The sequence below is a fragment of the Nannobrachium achirus genome, assembly GCF_963921795.1.
Source record: "Nannobrachium achirus genome assembly, chromosome: 10".
NCBI classification, from domain to species: domain Eukaryota; kingdom Metazoa; phylum Chordata; class Actinopteri; order Myctophiformes; family Myctophidae; genus Nannobrachium; species Nannobrachium achirus.
In genome coordinates, this window is record NC_137819.1 from 36,510,822 (window position 1) to 36,525,644 (window position 14,823).

Genomic DNA, 14,823 nt, shown 5'->3' on the forward strand with positions numbered 1-14,823 from the left:
GATCAACGCTGTTGTTTTGTTTGAAAAGTAGGACGCCTTTTCTTTTCCGGGCATTCAGATTGGACACACAGACAGACAGAATGGATGCCGGACCACAAATGAACGGACTAAAGTACTCTGGACTGCAATGAATGGAATGAGGAAAGGGACAGAGACAGACATAAAGAGGGATCCACAATGAGTAACGTCCAGTGCTATAGGTGTGCAGTCACGTATGTGTCATGGTATACCATACCAAAACAATACATATAAATCAGCCCACAGGACACTGATAAGTCAAACCAGAACATTAGGGCTTTCCAGCAGCATAGTGTGTACAACTTAAACAGGGGAAGAATATCTGCCTCACAAAGCTAACAGTGATCTACTGCAGTCCTGGCCTGATGACAAAAAACTGTAGTGCCAAATTGTGCCAGCAGAGGGCAACAGTGTCATGACAATAAGCCTACGTTTAACCATTATTTGTGGCATCAGTATTTTCTCTATGGAATTATAGGCAAACATGAAGATCACCATTTTCACCCTGCATAGGGCTTAAGTGGTTAACTTTAGAGTTGAGTGTGTAAGTTAGGACCATTCACCTGTGAGGTTAGGTTTAGGGTTAATTGAAGGCTCAGGATTATAATGAGTTCACTACGAGCAGCAGCAATATTTAATTCAATATTCAGAAGGCCACTTGCCTACAATGATGCCTCTGCATGCTACTTTTCTTGCATGCACACCACAAGAAAGAGTGCAAAATTGCTTAAAAAGTGCACACTTATCAGGACCTGAACACATACTGGACCTGCAAACCAACATATTAGCCTGGGAATAAAGTTTGTCCAGAGATATCTCTATCATCATGGAGATTATCAGAGGAAATGTGGCCATGGTATTTGATTTCCTGACATACAGAAAGACGACTGTCACATACAGTAAGTGAAAGGCTGGGAGCCTGGGAAGGACAATTTATTTTTCTCATGACTTCTCACTATCATGACACTACTTCTTTTTGCATTGTAAATTATGTCATGATCATTGCCATAATTTGAGAACACTTAGCTTCTGTAACCCTCCACTGTACAGTACAATATTTATATTTTGTTATTACATATGACTATTATATATCTTTCTTTGGTTTGATTCTTCCCTCTGTCATCCCTCCCTCCCTCTCTCCTTCCATCATGCTGATGGTGTGAGTGTGTTGAGTCACACGTTAGTTAAGAGTGAGGTTCGGTTGATAATAGAACGACTGTTAATTAGTTGACAGGAGGTGTTGGTGTGTCCTAACACTTACTGGATATGAGGTGGCAGTACATGGAAATGTGCACTGTGTTGCTTTTGTGTCTTTGGTTTCACAGTATGCTGTTGGTGATGTACCTGTATGATGTGTGTGTGTGTGTGTGTGTGTGTGTGTGTGTGTGTGTGTGTGTGTGTGTGTGTGTGTGTGTGTGTGTGTGTGTGTGTGTGTGCGTGCGTGCGTGTGAGAGCCAGCAGTTTCTAATCTATGGACTGTCAGACCTCTTTGGTACTCCAGCGCCATAGGATAAGCACATGCACACATGCACACACAGAGAGTAGAAAGGCTGATCTTATAACCCACATATATTTTTATTGGCTGATTTTATTTTGGTCCAGGTTTGACTGTCATTATGTCCACACTAGTAGTGATTTATATACAGTAACTGACAGCTCACTTCATTACTGAATATATTGATAAGTTAACTCCTCCCTTCTGGTATTCCAAATAGTGTAAAACAAATGTCAAGATAATATTTAAAACTCCAGTCCACCAGGTGTGTTTACTTAAGACACCTGAACGAAGTACACAGACTAGACTTTTTGAACCAACCAGGCAATCTCACATCTTCAGCGGAAACCTCAATCCAGGAAACACACTGATGTGTTTGCAAGATTGCAGGTCTGAAAGAGAATATTCTTTAATCTCCTTTGACCTCTTGTATGACACAGCTACTGGCCTGGTCATGTCTTGGCAATGTCAACAGTCATGTGTCACTGCATAGTTGGGCTGTTGTCACAGGCTGTGGACTGAAACTCATTGTGGTTAGCAGTGTTTGCACTGGCGTGTGCTTGCACTGTAGGTAGCCTTCCTCAGGTAAGACTTAGGCACACAGATAAAGCCTTTATAAACATGCCTCCAAGTACCGCCTGACGAAATGCCTTGAGGTCACAGAACACCAAGTGATGATGTCACAGAATACCAATCTGAACTCCTAATAATAGGTGAAGTCATTGTAGTCTGACTGATTTCTCGTCAGTCTCACTTCAGCTTTTCATTATGTGCATAATCTCTCACCTTTTTTTTCATTTGTGACTCTGAAAAACACAGAAGGGTGGAGTATTGTCTCATACATGAGAAAACCACACATACATTCTCCCTCCTACTCATCATCCCTCCTACAAATCATCATCAACATTCCAGCCAGCAATTCCTCCCTTTTTCACTCTCCCCTCCTCTCCATTTAACCACATGAACCCTAGCGTCCCTGTTCTGGGCATGTCCTCATAGGCAAATATTAGACAAAAATCACACCCGAGTGAGGTGAGCAGTGCTCACTTCACACTAGAAAATACTGTTCCTGATGAAACGGTGTGGGTTCGAGTAGCATGATGCACAGTATGACGATGACTTATGATGATGGTTCAGGTTCAGGTTCAGTTTTATTGTCACACATATCCACACAGGTACAGATACAATGAAATGCTTGTGCCAGGAGCGCTCTCAGCCTTATTACACAAAGACAAGGTCACAGTGACCGACAGGAGTGTGGACCCACATACCATGCAGGCCACACAAGACAAGTCCCAACAACGGTTTGATATGAAGTAGAGATAATGAACTTTGAAAATGTGTTGTAGAGATAATGAACTTTGAAAATGTGTTGTCATTATTTTAGAGCAACATTTTGTAACCCTGTATGGATGAATTGCTGGAAAAAAGAAATAAAAAGATTGGCTACTATAAGTGACGAGATTTCATGTAGTGGGTAAAGAGGAGGGGACCGAGTATATACCCCTGAGGGATCCTGGTCAACTAAAGTGCATAGGGTTTAAGTAGTTAAAAGATTACATACAATGCAAATTCCTGAGTGTGGTTGTGGTAGTGCAGGTGAGGTGAAGTGAAGTTCCCAAAATGGGAACTTATCCAACAGTTCAACTCCTTTATGTGCTCACTGCACTGCTGATGCATCACCCTTAAAAGGAAAACCCTACGGTACAAGTACAGGATGTTGTATTCTGAAAATAAAACAGTCAACATGGTGTACTGTGTTACTTCGTTCTATTCATCTTTGTCAGCAATAAGCTGTGGGAGGTGATAGCGGTACAGTATCATGAAGGCCTGTTTTACATGGGCAGACTATCAGGATTCAATCAATCAGACTTCACTGATTGATTGATTGATTGATTGATTGATTGATTGAAAGATTGACTGATTCAGAGAGATATGGAGTAAAGGGAAACGGAGAAGGCCTATTATAGACCCCAGGGGGACTCCGGTCAACAAAGTATATAAGGGTATAACTGGTTAAACACTCCTACAGTACCATCATCTTCATTAGTCCTCTTTCTACACAATGGAAAAGTCCAGGGCTCTCATGAATACATAGAGCTCCCTGTCCTCCAACTGACTGCTGGGCTTATGTAACACACTGTAGGACACAGTGGATGAGGTTAGACATAATGAAACTGAAAGAGAAAGGGGGGACAGCAAGGGCCAAGGGGTCAGTGTATCTGCTATTTTCCCCCGGAACCCCCTCAAGGAGCCCACTTTCAGAATCAACGTTCTTGGCATATTCTCTGCTAACGGCTCCTAACAGAGTTGAGCCCGGGTCTATGTATGTGCACACATGTGTGTCTGTTAGGTATATGAAAATAGCAAGGGATCAGTGAGGGCAGTCTGAATTTGTCCAGAGGGCTCTGTCCGTGCCAGCTCTGCCTCCTCCTCAGTTACAGTGGGAGTCTGGGACACCTTCAAGATGTGATCAGGAACACAAAGAACAACAAGCACGTCACACTCTAAGAAAGAATTCTGTGACCGAGTAAATAGCACTATTAGAAAAAGTTATATTTACTCAATAAAATCACTGAATATCATGTATGTGATTGTTTGAGTAGGTCACACCAAACAAAATGAGTAAAAATCCAACTGTTCTTTTTGAGTTAGATGTACATATATTATTTGAGTTAATTTCATGAGAATAAATTAGTATTTGACCAACTGATTTTATTCATGAATTATACTCAATTTGTTTTGGTAATTTTCCTTCATAATATTTGAGTATGGAGTACTTATATGGATCAATTTAAAAAGACCCTTAATTATTATTCATTCCAACTTAATAATCTTTCAACTCTCACAACAACTTAAACAATTGAGTAGATATGACTAAGATTCAAAATTGTACACAAGGGTTCATGGGAAAGTTCTACTGGAACATTCTGTCAACAAACAGCAGCAGCACACATCTTCTTCAACAGGAAACCTGGAGAGTGTTTGCAAATATTGGTAAGTAGATTTACTGTATCTTTGTGCATATAGGCTACACAAATGTATTGGGTATAACTTATGTTCTTTACAAAGGTTTGCAGCTAGTTAAGGTTACAGTGAGAGGAATGTGCAAGCCCTCTAGTCATTGTGACTTTTTGCATTTATTACAAGCTATGCACAGCTGCATACAATGGTGTGTACAATGAAGATAAAATGCACAGGTATAGGCCTACATTATTATCTACATGTCTTCTTTTTTACTCTCTTCCCCTCATCTCTGTCTTCCAGGTTAGTGCAAAGTTCAGGATGATCACCACACTGAATCTTGAGCCAAAATGTATGGCAATGTTGGACTTCTATACCCCCAAACTACTGTCCATGTTCCAGTCCAAGAAGGGCAGTTTGGGCACAAATGAGTATTGTACTTCAGGTATGAAACTTTCATTTACTCTAACTGCTTTAATTATATTTCACCTGGCTAATGACAATAATTACTATATTAATTTATGCTAAACTCATCTTTATCCCCTGCAACTCTCTCTCTCCTGATTATTCATTTCTAAATGTATGTCTTAATAGCTACTAAGGACAGTCTCCCAGCTTCCGTTGCTAAAACTGGGTTGTGGAAACAATTGTATTGCCAAAGTTTATGTTAGTTATGAAAGTGCAGTCATACTTTTTCTTTATTGTTCAAATAATTATTTTTCTATTCTGCAGAGAGGAATCCCCAATCAACGAACACGAGAGGTCATCATCCGATGTCTCATCGACCATCTGGAAGAAGATAGTGTCAAGATCAAGGACTTTCAAGTTAGTAAAATAAATGTTTTGACGTTTTAATGTCATCGTGGATGAGACCATCACATGCAAAGGAACAGCATAGTGATGTCCAGAGAATGAGGTTGTGACATTGGCTGAATGGCTGTTGCATCCGTTGCATGTCTGGTCCAACTGATTCAAGATTATGCCCAGGGCTGCATGTGTGGAGACAGCTAGGATTGCTCAATGTGTGTATGTGTGTCTTGTAACATTTAGCCTGAAAGTGAGCTCTAAACAATTATCTTCACAATGTGTGCAGGAAGGAAGCTGCTGGTGCACCTGTCAGAGTAGAAGAGAAGTTGACAGAGGAGGTGATGATGAAGAAGATGAAGATCTACCTGCTGCAGATCCAAGAGGACTCAATGAATGAACCTACTGATGTAGGTATTGTGATTAAGGGCATCACTGCCCTCAACAATCTTGGGGGTCTGCTGCTATCTGTTGGGACTGTTCTATGCCTTTAATCTGAGATACCCCAAGAACCTCAGATATGGTCTTGAGATGTTCCAAAAAGTACTAGTTGAGTTGGATCCTGGACACCTTTCAGACAAAGTTCAGAGACTGAAAAAATGTCTGCTTGCCGACTACTGTTCAGCAAGATGCTCTCAGAAAGTGGGTATAACCTACTGAAAGTGGATTTGTTGTCAAAACAGCATTTTTGCAATGGTATTTGTTGCTGATAGTAATTAGTTAATGTAAAGTGTTTGTTTCTGGTGCATTCGAGTCATAATGCAAACAGGTCAGTTTAGCATATATACATTACACGTGTGCATAGTCAATATGTTTAAATGTTGAGCTACTGTAAATGCTTATTTATTATTTCATATTCCAAGTTGTGATTTTCTTTCATGCCAAATGGCCTCTGACTGTCTTTAATGTATTTTGTGGTTATGACTTACTGTTCATTTGATGGGCTCATTGTTCTTATGGTGCATAATGTTTGACAGACTGCTTACTTACAGTATGCACAGTTCAATTAGAGGTACTTATATACAGTATTGTGAACACACACTGCTCTTTAGTAAACAGAATTTTAAAAGTGTCAGGGATACCCCTTTCCTGATCATTATCTTTAAACATATTGTTTTTGCAGGCATTGTTGCATGTCATTTACATACTAAAGTATGTTGAATGTTCATACTTGATGTGGTGTTACACTGGTCAAAATTAGTTGATTAAAAACATAATTATCTGCATAATTATTTCATGTGTATTCATTTGACATCATGTACTCCTGGAGTAAAAGGTAAAGTAAATGAAAGGGGTAAATGGTACTATATGAATTAAATCAATAAAAGTAAATGAATAAAGTAAATACTCTAATATTCAATTAGATCTACTTAATATTTCAATGTATTTACTTGTAGTCTTTTGTGGCATTGACTGAATAATTTAATTATATCTACTCAATTTCTTTAGGTCATTGTACTCAATTTTAGTTGTTAATAAGTACGTAAAGGTTTTGGTTACTTTTACTCAAATTAATTGAGTATCATCTACCTGATTTCATAACAGTAATATTTACTCAATATTTTTGAGTGTAAAAATGTTTCACCAATAAAATTGAGTAGAGCCTAGTTTTTGTTTTTAGAGTGCATTCGTGATAAGCTGGAACCAGCTCTCTCTCTCGGTCGTCCTCAGACAAGCTCTCGGTTTGTATGTACAGACTGTACAACATTCCATAAAAAAAATTAATAAGATTGGTTACTATAAAAATGAATCGGTAACGGAAGCAAAGTCTACCTTTTGTATTGAAACGAATACTATATTTACATCCATGTTAAAATGTAACTGTATACGTTGTGTCTGTCATCAGGACACAGACATTTTCTAATGTGAACGTTTTGGACAGACAGACCTGCAGGGAGTACAAATCATATTCCCTTTCCTTTAGAAATTAACGGGATTGTATACAATGTATCAATCGCTCAATTGACAGATCTACAGATTCAGTCGCCATGGCAATTACAGTAGAGAAGAGATAGAGCATAACAAAAACACATTTTGAATGCATTTTGTTTATGACAAAAAATGTATCCAAGAGACTGAAATGTCATCCTGTACAACAAAAAAAACATCAAATTCATATCTCTCTTTTTGCCTGTCTCCTTACTGTATCTGTCCCTCTCTGACCTATATTTGCAGTCCCTGGTTACCTCTGCCAATCTGTGCCACTATAAAGTTACAGTGGGGGCTGGCCCTGCCCTGCCCCTACTGTAGAGTCACAGAGAATGCCCATTCCACAGTCATGTGATACAAATGATCCGCATTCTCATTCTAACTGACAGCCGTCTGTAGTCTCTGTGGAGCGTGTGTAAGGTACAGTACTGTGTGTGTGTGTGTGTGTGTGTGTGTGTGTGTGTGTGTGTGTGTGTGTGTGTGTGTGTGTGTGTGTGTGTGTGTGTGTGTGTGTGTGTGTGTGGACCATAGAGGGGGCACATTATGCATATCTGTATGGGAAATGGACAGGCATTTATATAGAGCTTTTCTCCAAGGCACTTTACAAATTCACATTCACCCATTCACAAACACATTCACACACCGATGGCGGAGGAAACCATGCAAGGCACTAACGTGCTCATCGGGAGCAGTTGGGGGTTTCAGTGTCTTGCTCAAGGACACTCCGACACATAGCCAGGATGAGCCGGGAATCAAACCTGAAACCTTCGGATTCCAAGACGGCTCTACCTCTTGAGCCACTGCCGTCCCAGTATGTGCGTGTATTTTACATTATGTACTGTATACTGTACATCCGTGTGTGCTCTTGCCAGCAGTGTGTCAGCTGTCTGACGCTTAGACAAACATGCAACGGGGGTCAAAGGTCAAAATGATTCTGTTCATGGGCGCCTGGTGGCCTAGTGGACCAGGCGCATACCATATAGGCATTGCCATTTCGGCATCAATGCCTGTCGGCGTCGCCGGTTCGATTCCCGATCCGAGCGACCTTTGCCGCATGTCACTCCCTGTCTCTCCCCCATTTCCTGTCAGTCTACTGTCCTATCCAATAAAAAGGCAAAAAGCCCAAAAACTTAAATCTTAAAAAAAAAAAAAAAAGATTCTGTTCCAGTATCATGTTAGGGAGAACACTGACTGTCCACTTCAGATGCTGTGACCATTCATTGCAAGCAAATTCATATTCAATTCTTTCATTTATTGTTCCTGACAATCACAGGTAGAGTGGCCGGTAGAGCGGCTGGATGGGAACTGTGACGTTCCCAGTTCAATCCCAGGCTCCCCCAGAGTTAGTGTCGCAGTGTCCTTGAGCAACACACTGAAACTCTAATTGCTCCCGATGTGCAGGTTGGTGCCTTGCATCGTTTTCTCCACCATCTGTGTATGAATGTGTTTGTGAATGCGTACGCAGTAGTGTGAACAATAAGTCTGAGTCTACATTGTGTGATGTAGAGAGTGCCTTTCAAATGGACTTACTGTATATCAAGTGAGTTTCCACCGGTAATCAGACATTTTCCATTGTCAGCTGAGGTACAGTACAGCAGCTCAGGTAGAAAACCATTCTGAATGTTTTAGATTTTCATCACACTTTAATTTTGCTCAACAGCACACAGTGAAGACATACTGTGCAGTGTGCACAGAAGATGGAGAGAGAGGTTTACATTTCAAAATAGAATAAAAAATACAAATAAAGGCTGTTACCATACCTTTATGAGATGCTTGTTGACCCATTTGGTAAAAGTTTTCTTCTGTACCCGGTCTCGCTCATCTGAACAACAAAAGAAGAGAGGGAGATGAAGGGAAGGAGGGAAGGAGAGAGAGAGAGATGGAGAAAGATTAATTAATTATGAATTATCATATAACCCAAACACAACCATTACGGTGCAGAAGATGACACATCATGATCATGATCAAACACACACACACACAGTGAGATGAGTCAGGGTTCTAACGGGAGCTGGTTCAGCAGTGATGGCAACCGGAGATCTCATTATGAGAGCACATCTGAAAGATGAAAGCCTATCAAGATGCTACACACGTTTTCTCCAACACTGACTGTGTGCAGGTACACAGTGAGTAACGCAAGGTCTTGGACTCAATACTGCCTGTGAATATGCACGTGCACTAGGGCGTGCACACACACACACACACACACACACACACACACACACACACACACACACACACACACACACACACACACACACACACACACACACACACACACACACACACACACACACACACACACACACACACACACACACACACACACACACACAGATGGCAGAACTTCCGAGTGATACATAGATAGACAGTTTGTTCATAAGCGTGCTATTTCCATCTTCACAGGAACCTGCTTTTCTGGGGGACCCAACGATGCCTATTGCTATGGATACCATAGCCAACCAACGCAGCTTCATATTGAACAAACATGTCACAGCATGGCCCCACTGCACTGACTGATGGAGTCCTCTTCTATGTTCTACGCAGAAGCACAGCCTTGGCGTGAACAGAAAACTTTATTCCAGTGGTTCCCAAACTTTTTAGCTCGAGACCCAAAAAGGGAAATGATGGGTTTCCCCGGGACCCAAACTAGTGAAAATAGTGTCCATCACTACTTCAGCATTTTTTTTGTAATTATTTATGGCAATTATTATCTTTTAAAATTAACATTTCTTTTTTTAATGTATGACGAAAAGGGAGATATTTACTCGCAACCCCAAAACATTAGTCAGCAACCCAAAGATGGGTCCCGACCCACTGCTTGGGAAACAGTCCTTTGTGTTTTTTATGTTAAAATAAGAAAAAAATTACATATGGTTCTGTCTTTTCACACTGCAATGAAGGCTATTATTCACTCACAGCAAGGCAACATCCTCAGAAAATCGGAAGTCTGACACTTTCCCCCTCCCACAGATGTCACAGATTCACCACAAAGTAGCCAAAGCAAAACCTTTATGTGTACACACAGACAGAGATATGTGTAGACCAAAAGGGAAGAAATTAAACACAAATCTTGTTTGGGGTTGTCTTATCTGTGGATGTTTTTTACTTTCGCCATCTGTCTGTCTGTCTATAGCACTGCGCGCCAAAAGAGCTGTGTACCATCAGTACTAAGTTGAGAGAACGCCAGCGCTACGTCATCCACTGGTCAGGGCATGAGGGGCAGTGAGGTAGACAGGCCCAGAATAGAGCCTGATGCTGGGGGACATGTCCGTGCTATCTACAGCCCACCCACGACTCCCACCCAATCCCACTCCTCACACCCATGGAGCCAGTCTCTTCCTCTCCATGCCCCTCTCCCTCATATCAGGCTGTCTGGGAGAGAACGCAGACCCTCTCGCTCTCCCTTCTTCCTTTCCCGCCTCTTTTCTATCATACTTCCTTTGAAAGCAACAGTAAAACGATCCTTAAAGAATTAGGTCATATGTTTCTCTTTCTCCACTGGGCCATAACAACATACAGACCTCATAACAAGCCAGAAAATGTACTGTTTGTGAACCAGAGAGTTACAAATGCAATTCCACAAAACAAGCCAGATTGTTACTGAAAATTTGAATTATTTCATAATCATTGGTCGAAAGCACTACCATCCACATACAGTAGCCTCTAGATCAGGGGTCTTCAACGTTTTCAGGCCAAGGACAAGAGAGATGAAGCAGGAACCCCCACAACCCATATTAAGGTATATACAGTATACCATATAGTTTCATCGTTTGACAGCACAATCATCAGTGTATTTTGGATTCATGTTAATTTGTGTTTTCAGATATTTAACCACTTGAACCATCAATAGTTAATAAACTTGACCTTTCACTCTGTACTTACTCTGCTCTTTTTCACTAAACCTCTTTGCCGAAAATAGCCGATCTACAAGCTCACAACACCTTGTAGCGCAAGGCGTTGTGAGTTTGTAGATCTGCTATTTTTGGCTAAAGTTCTCCGAATATGGACGCTAGGGTTCAAGTGGTTAATATAAAAAAGAGAGAAATAAAAAAGTTTTTATCACACAAAGATTTGGAGGACCCCCTGTAGTAACACCGAGGACCCCCTAGGGGTCCTGGACCCCCTGTTGAAGACCCTTGTTCTAGATGCATGTGTTTATAGGGGAAAGAAGACTATATGGAAGAAATGTGTAAAAAAATAGCTCTTCTCTCGTCTCAACTCTATCTATAACTGACACTGACAGAACAGGACTTTCCCTCCAGTCAATCAAAGTGTCTCAGCTCCAACCAATCAGAGGCCAAGCGTGAAGTATTCCTCCTCCCACTCCCTGATTGTTGTTTACATGGTTGCCGTGGTGACGCTGTGACAGCGCGCAGCCATGTGGAGAGAGAGATAGGCCACATCACTTCCTCATTCAAAGATACAGTACGTCTCAGCAAACACACACACCAACACTCTCAAACATTCCAGAAGCACCTACTGTATGACACACATTCTTTTACAGCACTTACATGTCCAACTGGTACTCTATGTAAATACACTGACTGACAAGGCTATTTACACAGACACCAGTAGTGTAACTATAAGTACTGTAGGGCCTATAGTGCATGTTGGTTTCTGTTGTGTCTGCTAAAGTGTAGGCTACTGCACCTTTTACAAGCAATAGGTCACTCCAAAAGGAGAGAGCTTTAGGCCAAAATACCTCTGATTGTTAAAACTCAGGGTCACTTCTCAGTAGGACACGCTCACGCTCGCTCAATAGGAACGGTTTACAAAGAGAGGGCCAGCCTCGGGGCCAAGACACACACATCCAGTGTTTCAACACGCTCTTGCAAAATGGTTTCACAAAATGTGCAACACGCCTCACTCCACAAACCTGCCTGGGGAACCGAGCAGGTTGGCCCAGCGAGGATCCTCACACACACTTTTGACTGATGGAACTATGCCGTCAAGTGGCATCAAAATCAAATACTTTCTCTTGCCTGTGCAACCACAGACAGCTGAGCAAGTAAGGTCAAGGTGTGGCTTAATTTAACCAATTAAGGAGTTAAATCGCAAACCACAAGAATGTAGCCCAAAAGAGGACAGATTGACATATACTGTAAGGCTAGGGCTCCACCAAAAAGACGGTGTTGTGCCGGCGTTGGATGGCGTCAAAAAAATAATTTGAGGGGTGGAGCACCCTTCATTAATTAAAACAGGAGCATTCCCAGCGTTGACGCGACGCTCGACGCGCCAGGGGGGTTAGGAGTAAGCCTCAACACGTACTGTACAGTGTGTGTGTGTGTGTGTGTGTGTGTGTGTGTGTGTGTGTGTGTGTGTGTGTGTGTGTGTGTGTGTGTGAGAGACAGCCACAGAACGGCACTCATTCAACTACCGTACACAGGAAGGCATTGTTCAGACACACAGTCAGTAACACAACACAACACAGACATACACAATACCATGTTATCCGATTCCTGACACTCAACATAATTTGAGTAAAACACAAAGAATTCTGCAACATGCATTGATTGATACAGTTCCTTCCTGTTGAGTAGTACAACAACTGATGTGCACAAATCACTGCTGTCCAAATACAGACGCGTTCACTTCACTGACTTCACACACGTGCTGACAGTGCTGTCGCAGAAGGCACGTTGGCACCATGTAAACAAGGATGGCAAACACTACTGTACACACCTCCTGTATGGACATGTGAACAGATAGACAGACATACAAAACACAGGCACAAATGAAGACAGCTACTGACCTGCACAGCACATGAGCGAGTACAGGTGAGCATTGAGATGACATTCATTACTGTACTCTGGCCACATTGTCCACACGTTTAGCAGTCCTTCATTTGATGCAAAGGGCAGGTAATCCAGGAGAGAGGTCAGCCTCGATTATCTACTGTACTCCAAAACAGTCCCACCAGCAGCAAGAGTAGGAGTTCCACAAGTCTCAGGCTTTAGTGAGTGTAGCTCGCTTACGCAGCAAGAGAACTGCCTGGCTGCCTCCCACACCCACTCACTCCCTCTCTATCTGTTACTCCTTTCCCGCTGCGGTCCATTCCATTACTGCCATGTCAGACCACTTGGCCAGTGCTCTCTCTTTCTCTCTCTCTGTCGTTTGCTCTTTCCCGGTAAGCAGTTGCTCTCACACGTGTGTGTCAAAGTCGTGGCAATGACTCCTCCTTCCCCTGGACCAAAAAGGGACTGCCTCTCTCTCTCCTCCCTCCTCTCTATTTACTTGCACTCTCACTTGCATACTGCTGCCTCACCAGTCTGTGGCACTCTCCCTCCATCTCTCTCTCTCTCTCTGTGTTGGTAGAATAGGACAGACACGTGCTGGCTTAAAATGTAGAGTCATCCAACTTTTTTTTTCTGTGAAGGTAATACAGTCCTCGTTGTCCAGATGTGTTGTGTGCCCCGAGTAATCGTGCCGATCTCTAATGATTTCTCCTTTATTCAAGCGACTTCCCTCAGAAATAAATTCTTCTTCATTGCAAAGGACAACCTAGTAATGGACTGACTGAATAGAATAAAAGATAAAAAAATATATAATGTTTGTTCTCCTTTGGCCTATTTTCTCCTTTTGTCCTCGTTGTCCAGATGTGTTGTGTGCCCCGAGTAATCGTGCCGATCTCTAATGATTTCTCCTTTATTCAAGCGACTTCCCTCAGAAATAAATTCTTCTTCATTGCAAAGGACAACCTAGTAATGGACTGACTGAATAGAATAAAAGATAAAAAAATATAAAATGTTTGTTCTCCTTTGGCCTATTTTCTCCTTTTTTATTGTCCGGGGAGCAGATAAAAACAGAAGTATACCGTAGCCCAGAGAGGAGAGGCAGTTATACACTTGGTGAAAACTGAATAATAAGGAAGTGCAAAGAGCAGTGCTTTCATACAGTAAAGCTCTGGATACGTCCCTTTATGATGATGTAATCAAGTCAAGAGTGAGTCTCGTTGCAAACGTACACACACACACACACAGGACACAAACACATGTGCCACACACACACACACACACACACACACACACACACACACACACACACACACACACACACACACACACACACACACACACACACACACACACACACACACACACACACACACACACACACACACACACACACACACACACACACACACACACACAGCTCTTCTAAGTTGACAAAAAACAGACACAGTCCTTGATCTCCTTGTATGTCTCGTTGTTATGTTTCCTTTCTTTTCCTTCAGAGCAAGTTTCCTGGATATGCTTTAGAGTGAGGGTCAACAGTCCTCAAGCAGGTCTGCTCTCTTAGTCCAGTGTCTTCTGAGTGACTCAGTCTCAGATTTGACTTCAGTCTCAGCAGGAAAAGCCCTTCTGGACTGATGATATTATCATCTAATTTAATACAGAGAGGAAACTAGACCCATGGAGAGGCAGGGCAGATGCTAGTGTATGTACAGTGTATCTAGGGAGATGGCTCAAGTCGGTGTGTATGTTTGTCTATTGAAGAGAAACCCTGATCAGATTTCTGGCCTCCTTCCAAAACTCATGCTTTTCCAAATGGACATGACAATAATGTGTTGAGCGCACACGCCCGTTACACAATCAGCAACCTCAGACGCA